At 45.8% G+C, this 6,577-nt stretch overlaps 1 protein-coding gene across 3 annotated transcripts in view; it reads left to right on the top strand.

Moving 5' to 3' along the window:
- Positions 1–976: 976 nt before the first annotated feature.
- Positions 977–6,577, top strand: part of GTDC1 (glycosyltransferase like domain containing 1) — a 202,353-nt gene continuing 196,752 nt past the window's right edge. Inside the window, exon 1 of one of the 3 annotated variants that reach the window (XM_033164331.1) lies at positions 977–1,115. The gene's annotated coding sequence lies outside the window, so the exon portion shown is untranslated. The remainder of the gene's footprint in view (positions 1,116–6,577) is intronic. The other 2 variants (XM_033164322.1, XM_033164313.1) reach the window with 2 other exon arrangements.

The following is a 6,577-nucleotide window of genomic DNA, read 5'->3' as shown; positions in this document are numbered from 1 at the left end:
CTAGAAACAGAGTTAGGAAGAGCATAAATTCTTTTTTGCCATTTTTTTAGGGTTATTGGGGTAGGGTGGACACACTGCTGCCCAATACCAGGTGACATTAAAAATAAATTTCTTCATAGATCTTTATCTATAGGCTTTTTCTGTTCCAGTGGGAGTATTTTAAAATAGCATATCTATGTAAACCACACAGCCAAGTCATGGACCCCCTACTTTTGAAAATTTTGATATCTCTATGGTACATGAATGGTGTCACAGACTCCCGTAATGGGTTATGCAGACCCCCTGGGGTCCCCGACCACTGATTGGGAACTACTGATCAATGCTGACCGGTAGTGGCTTTCCAGGATTTCAGACAGGGCACATTCCCAGCTTTACCTGGTGATCTCAGGATTAAACCTGGGGCCTTTTGCATGCAAAACTGATGCTCTACCAGCTGAGCTATGGCCTTGCCTTGTGGAGATGCATGCAGGTGTCTTTAAAGGATGGGTGTGTACTTTTGAAGATTCTAGGAGTTCCCTGGGGAGCGGGTGTCTGTGTGATCGCTCTCTGAATGAATGTTCATTGATGCTGAAGACTATGCACGGATTAGCGGCGGCGACAAAAGCAAAGCCCGGTTTTGCGCGCCCTGTTTCATTAACACGAAGGGATCGTGTAGATGTCTTGCCGTGAATTAGCCCGCTTGGGCTGTGACCTTACACAGTAACACAGTAAGTCCCATGGAGCGGATCAGTAAAGGTGTGGGAAGGATAGTTCTAAAATATACGATGCCTCTCTCCAGTGAGTTCGTCCACGTCCCTCTGCCGACAAAGTCTGTCCTAAACCTACTTACTTGGAAGTAAATCCCGCTGAAGCCAACGGGGCTTACCTCTGAGTAAGCGCGGCTCGGTGCACTGGAGAAGGCAAGCCGGGGCCAACGCGCCGGCGCACCTGCAACGCGGGTTGCTCCGAGGCGCCGCGTAAGAGGGGGAAGCCAAGCTGCTGCTGCTGCTGCTGCTTCGCCCAGGCCGGCTCTTCCTCCCTTCCGCGTCGGGGCGGAGAGCGAGCGGGAGGCGGAGCCGGGGAGGCCGCGCGTTGCTGCTGCCGCCGGCCTCCAGGAGGGGACCAACAAGGAGGAGGTGAGTTTCCCCCGTCTGGGTGGGGTGAAGAGCCGAGGCCGCGCAAAGAGCCGAGCCGAGCCGAGCTGGGCGGGAAAGGGAAGGGCGCCGGGCGCGCTGGCCGCCTCAGCGCCGCAGCTCCACAGAGCAAGGCGGGTAGGCGAGAGGACCAGAGCAGCGGCGGGCCCAGGGCGCGCGCAGGCCGACGGGCGGCGAGGCGCTCAAGCTGCAAAGAGCCGCCTTGGCGCGGCCGGGGAGGACGCGAGGGACGGGCTGGAGGCGGGGGCACGTTGCTTGGGCGCTCCGCGTGAGAGACGAGAGGCGGCCCCCTCGGCGGCGCTGGCGAATATGCATATGAAAGGAGAGCGAGGGAGGCGGCGCGGGGGGGAACGCGAGCCTCCCTCCCCGGAGGAACCTCTCCTCTGCCAAGACCTGCAGGGACCCCTGTCGTCGGGCCCAGCAGTTACTGACTGGCCGAACATCCGAGGTCGACGGAGCGCCCGGGAGGCTTCCAAGCAAAGCTCCCTCCCCGAAAAACCTCACCTTACCGGGCACTGCCTCTTAGTGGGCTTCGAGGCGCGGGCGTCTGCATTCAGCGATGAAGCAGGCTTAAGTTGTAAGAAAGAAAATAGTGTTCCGGAGCACGTGCAGAGTGCCTTTCCGTGTTAAGCACCAACACCCACATACTGCGATTTAGTAGCTTCTGGGCGAGGCTTCCTGGCAAGCTCTAGGTTTATTTGCTCATTTTAGAAATAAAAAGCATTGCAAGGGGGTGGACTTTGAAGGACAATGAACCTCCCTAGTGGAAAGCAGTGGTGAGTTTTTATGGGGAGGGAGAGTAGCTTGAGTGGGAGAGCACCTGCTTTGTATAGTGAAGGGTCCAGGTAGACCCTCTTGCAGATCCATAGAGGGCTAGGCAGCTTCCAGCTTCTGAGGCCCCTAGTAGTAGTAGACATAATTATAATAGTAATAATAATATAATACTGTAATAGGAGGACACACAAAAGTAAGTTCCGGGCCGCTCGCCTGAGGAGATACTGTTTTTCCTCCTGGCAGACCAGAATACCCAGACAACGGAGAAGGTAGCCAGATTTGTTGAGAGGGCCATGAAATTGAGGGCTGCCAGCTGAATAACAGTGCCCCCTCATAATTAAGATGTCATTCTTGATTTAATTGTGCCGAATCCAGATTCAGCTCATTTTATTGGTTATATATGGTTTTTATCAGTATCTGTAATGTGTCTTTTTGATGCAACGGCCTGTGGGCTATGCAAATAAATAAAGTTTGTTGTTGTACACAAAAGTAAGTTGCCAAAAAGGAGTGAGTGGATTGTTTATATAATCAGCCAATCTGAAGACATATTCATCGCTGTCCAATCTTGTGCTGTCAGAACTGATACATTTTTACTAAAATGACAAAATCTCTGTCCGTTGACAAACACACATACACTTTACCAAATCACATCTCTTACTTGCTAAAAAAATTCAGCTCTAAGCTGAGAGTGGGTGTCACATTTTGGTGTGATGTGCATAGTCGCAAAACTTCTCAAATGCCAAAAAATTAACAAATGTCTAAATGTGAGTTCTTTGAGCTTGAGGCCTAGACCAAATGGCCCTCCTGGCTCACTCTGCTTGGTTCTGGTCTAAAGTTCAACCCCAGGTACCTCCAGTTAGAAGGATCAGGTAGTAGTGGGTGATGGGTAAGACCCGAATAAGACTCTGGAAAGCAGGATCCAGTCACAGTGCTTGCTCAAGAGAAATGGTCTGGCCTGTTAAGGCAGCTTCCTGCTTACTGTTTATGTAGTAGAAGAAATCAAAGACTGCTGCCCCAACCTTTCTCATGCTGCGGTTTCTTAGGACATATTAAAGGGCATTTGCTGAAGGTTTCAGTTTTCTAAATTTATGGAGATTCTCTTTTTACCAGTTAGTAGTAGGCACAGATTCCTGTAGACAGAATGCAGAACCTCTGCAGACCACCCCAAACTGGTGTGGTGGAGTGGAATTCTAAAAGATTCCATTTCGTTGGGAACTGATTCATGAGACAAAATCTGGTCTGCTTGGGTAAGAGGGTTGAATATTTAGCATTTTGCATGTGGCGGAGCAGAAATGCGATTGCTAGTTTGCAACTCAGCACAACAAAGTTGCTGAAAGTGAACTGGGAGGGAACTTTTGTTGGCACAGCCCCAGTGCCATTTTTCAGCAAATAGCAAATGCACAGACCCATTGATTCCATAGTCACAGTATTCTACATTGAGGCATCCTGATTCAGAGCTTTTAATGCTGCTTTTTTAAAGGCTCTCATGTAAAGTTATGTGGATGCATGTTGTTGGGCAGGTAATAAATATTAGTGGGCCTTCAGAAATAGTTCTTGTGTGCGTTATTTTGGAGATTATCCTGTCATGTATCTTATGACATGGAGGAAGTGGCCTTCAGAGTGAGAACTAAGAGGCTGCTGACCCAAACGGAAATGGAACAGCGGTAGAAGCCGTGCTCACTTGACATAAGATGTATTCATGCCTAGGAGTGGGATTATAAACACCTCCCATCTATGTATTTCCACACAACTATAACAGACCTATACGTAGACCTGGGACACTACAAAATGCGTAGAGAGATCCCACATACATACATTCAAGTAGTGCAGGTGGAGGTTCTGTTCACAACTTGGGATGAATGATGAGTGTGAAGAGCTGATACAATCCATTATGCTCCTCCCCCCCCCAAAAAAGCTGGATATGTTGCATGAATAGGGGAAGAAGAATGCACATTTTTATTATTTGTAATGCTTTGTTGAAGGAAATAAAAGTTGAAAACTGCAAAATGGGTTGTGCTCTGAATGGGTTGTGCTGATTCAGTAGCATAGTTTGGCTTAGGAAACAAAGTCCATAAAATGGATTAGTTCTTACATTGTGTTTTCTGATATGGAGACCTTGTCTCAAGCCATGCATAGTTGATATTATGACCACGTGAAGTTACAGTTTGTTCCCAAGATGCATATTAGGAAGCAGAAACCCTCAGCTGCCTTCTGTGAATCCTTAAATTTTTTTTTATTACAAATAATAATTTTTATGTTTGAGTTAATGCGAATATTAGCCCTCGGTTTGTTTCGTTTTGGGAAAGGAGGGGACAGAGAAATGTTATGGAGGAATCTTCTGCTTGCACTCAAGATGTTGGGAGGGTTCTTGTAGGTCCACCATCCAGCTTGATACAGGAAACCCAGAGCTAGAATAACCACAACAGATATACCCTCTGCTTGAAAACCTCAAACAGCAGAGGAACCCACCACTCCTCTAGGTAATTGGTGCCATTACTGAATTGCTATAACTGTCAGGATGTTTCTATTAATGCTTAACCAAAGCCCTACCCCCTTGTAACTCAAACCCCTGTAGATCTTGTTCTGCCGTCTGGAGCCGAGAACAAGGGTTTGCCCTCTTTTATTTGACAGCCTTCAGGTATTTGAGGAGTACTATCATGTCGTTCCTCAGTCGTCTGCAGGCTGTAATCATGTGCATGTGGTTGTGCAACTGGACATAAATCAGCTAGCTTTGGCCATACAAGTAAAAAACAAAACCCCTCTTAAAATGAATCCATATTGAGGGGAGTGTCTCTGTTTCAACTGAGTGATACTTGGCAAGTGTGCACAGATCTGTTAACACATAACACTGTGACAATGGGAATAGCAGACTGGAGGGAAATATTTGAGGTGTAAATATATGCACTTTCTTCAAGGGAAGAGGGGTGGCGTTTGGAAGTTTCTATCCTGCACATAAATAGTTCTTGGATGCTAACCACACATTGTTGGCTTCGATCTTAGCGCAGTGGTCAAGAATAAAGGAGAAGCAGATTGCAGCCTAGTGTATTTCAGTGGCTTGGTATAATTCAATAGAGCTGTTTTATTGGACTCTATTAACCTGGTTAACCTTAAGTCTTAGCCATGACAGGAGTTTCATATAAGAACCCATATGTAAAGTGCAATATTGAATTTTAATTAGAGCTTTCAAGACATGAAGTGGAATGAATTCTACCCAATTCTTCCTCCTCGCTTCTAATGTACATTTCTTCCCTTAGAAGCTTAGGCTTGATAAAATACTGTGTGGTGGGGAGAAAGTATATTTTCATATGTAGGCATAATTATAGGTAGTTTGGAAAAGCACAATGAGAACAAATTCATTTGTAAAAGTTGATCTCGGATTTATGTTCCATTTCAGTTTGCGATTTAATCACACTTGTATGTTTACCAGTTTGGCACCCAGTCTGGACACCAATTGGTGTTGGTAAGGGTTTTTGTGCAATTTTTTTTTACTCCCCCTAGAATTTTTTAAATACAAAACTTTTAATAACCTCTTGGGATTTAGAATAATGTACACACAGTGTTAGAGACGTTGGCTAGAAGTCCCGTTTTAGAGTGCCTACTGAAAGTTTTATGTACTTCAGAAAAATTGCTGTTCAGTGCAACCTGAGAATGATTGGTAGAAGCTTAATTTTTTAATAAAGTTTTTGCAAAAAAAAAACAAACCCTCTAATTTTAAGAAGTTGACTGTGGCCTGAGCTGGAAACTTGAATTACAGTCCTCAACTGCTGCTGAATCAGTGCAATGTCGTATCCTATTCCTAGTAGGTATCCTGTGCTCTGCCAAGTTTGTTTTTAATTCTACTGTTTCATGTTTATGCTGTACATGGAAGGTGTCAGATCCCATGATGAGCATGGGAGTAGGCTTGGCACTGCTGTCGCCGTTGCCACCCATGTAATGTTCCCCCTTACTACTTGCATGTGACTTGCAGAAGACGTTTCTGCAACTATTGTACAATTGCTCTCTTTCTCATTTGGTCTCTAGTGCCATCCTTTCACCTCATCCTGTCTATGTTTCGACTTTCAATGCAACAGCATATAATGCAGACCTTTTCAGATCTAAAGCTTTAGGGTCCTTTTTTGAATTTACATTCCTCAGTTTTCATAGCTGGGCAAGCCACTGTAGAGTAGTGTGTTGGACTAGAACCTGGGAAACCAGGGTTCAAATTCCCCACTCAGCTATGAAGCTCAATGGGTGACCTTGGGCCAATCACTCACTCACTCACTCACTCACTCACTCACTCTCTGCCTAATCTGCTTTACAAGGTGGGCTCTCCTTCACTGGAGGTTTTTAAGCAGAAGTTGGATGCCCATCTGCCATGGATGTTTTAGTTGAGTTTCCTGCATTGCAGAGGGTTGGGCTAGATGGTTCCTGGGGTCTCTTCTAACTCTACAATTCTATGATTTTATGAAATATAGATAGGACCACACAAGCAGAAAGTAGGATCAGGCAAGGTATACCATCCAGGAAAGCCTATGGAACAAGAACAATGTGTTTCTAGGAAAACAAGAAAAGCGACAAGATGTTTTCACGTGTGAGGCGCCCTGTTATGAAATACAGTTCTTAGGCTGAAGTGTTGACTGCTCATACTTTGCACCAGCAGCACAATGTCAAGATATATTGTATGCTGCTTC

Source organism: Lacerta agilis, chromosome 1 (assembly GCF_009819535.1).
Source record: "Lacerta agilis isolate rLacAgi1 chromosome 1, rLacAgi1.pri, whole genome shotgun sequence".
Taxonomy (NCBI): domain Eukaryota; kingdom Metazoa; phylum Chordata; class Lepidosauria; order Squamata; family Lacertidae; genus Lacerta; species Lacerta agilis.
This window is presented reverse-complemented; position numbering and strand designations above follow the sequence as displayed.